We start from the raw sequence: 1445 nt of genomic DNA, 5'->3' as shown, positions 1-1445 counted from the left end.
AAGTTTAGCCATACAATGCAATACTACTTGGTGATAAAAAAGAAATAAAATGCTAATACATGCAACAAAATAGATGAATGCCAAACACTGAGCAAAAAGATACGAAACACAAAAAAACTACACTCTGCATGATCCCATTGATATGAAATTCTAGAACAGGCAAAATTCACATCTGGTGAAAAAGAGCAGAAAAATGATAGGAGGGGAGAAGAGGATGTGTGAGTTTTGGGGAAAGTACACAAAAGGGCTCTCTCAGGTGATGAAAATGTTCTCCATCCTGACTGGGGTGTGAATCTCATGGGTACATGCATCTATCAAATCTCATCACTCTCTACACTTAAGATTTATGCATTTCACTATATGTAATCATGTCCCAACAAAACGAGTATCCAAAAATGCTTAAGTTACAATCTCATGGTTCCTAGTGAACATTAGGGATTCCCTGGTGACTCAGTGGTAAAGAATTGGCCTGCCAGTGCAGGAGATACAGGTTCAACTTCTGGTTCGGGAAGATCCCCTGGAGAGGAAAATGGCAACCCACTCCTATATTCTTGCCTGGGAAATCCCACGGATGGAGGAAACTGGTGGGCTACAGTCCATGCGGTCTCGAAAGTTTGGACACAACTTAGCAACTAAACAACAGCAACAATGAACATTATCAAATACTTTCCAAAAGTATTATATCAGTTTACACTGCCATTACCTACAAGTTTGCTGTACTTTCACCAGCGTTAGATATTATCATAGTCTTTCATCTGCAAATGTAATGAGTAGAAATAGTAAGTACTTTTAATCTCCACTTAGGACCACAAATTGTTTAATATTTTCCCAAATATTTATTTACTGTCAAATGCATTTGGGGAGGAGGACTTTCCTAGTGGTCCGGTGGTTAAGAATCTACCTCACAATGCAAGGAATCTGTGTTCAATCCCTGGTCAGGGAACTGGGATTGCACAAGCCACTGAGCAGCTAAGCCCTCCCAAACACAACTAGAGAGTCCCAGCATAACAACAAAAGATCTCACATGATGCAATGCAGTTCCTGCAACTGAGACCAGAGGCAGCCAAATAAATACATATCTACATATATTTTTTAAACTTTTTATTTGGGGGAATTATCTTTCTTATTTTGATTTTTGTCCCTTGCCCATTATCTATTAGACTCTACTATTTTTTTTTAATTTCTAAGGATTCTTTATGTCATAAGTATATTAATGGTGATTAAACTACTCCACTTGGGGGAGGAGAGGGGATTAAAAAAAGCAAGAGTAAACATTAAAAAAAAATAAAACAAAATACTCCGAATGCTTTGTCACTTCATAGCTTACCTTTAACTGCTGGTGATGTTTTTCTTTTGCTTAGAAAGGTTTCATTTTGTATAGTCAAACACATCTTTTCTTTATGACATGTTTTTTCAGTTTAGAAAGTTGTCATGTCATTATTGCC

Source organism: Bison bison, unplaced genomic scaffold (assembly GCF_000754665.1).
Source record: "Bison bison bison isolate TAMUID 2011002044 unplaced genomic scaffold, Bison_UMD1.0 scf7180017864480, whole genome shotgun sequence".
Taxonomy (NCBI): domain Eukaryota; kingdom Metazoa; phylum Chordata; class Mammalia; order Artiodactyla; family Bovidae; genus Bison; species Bison bison.
Note: the sequence above shows the minus strand (reverse complement) of the source record.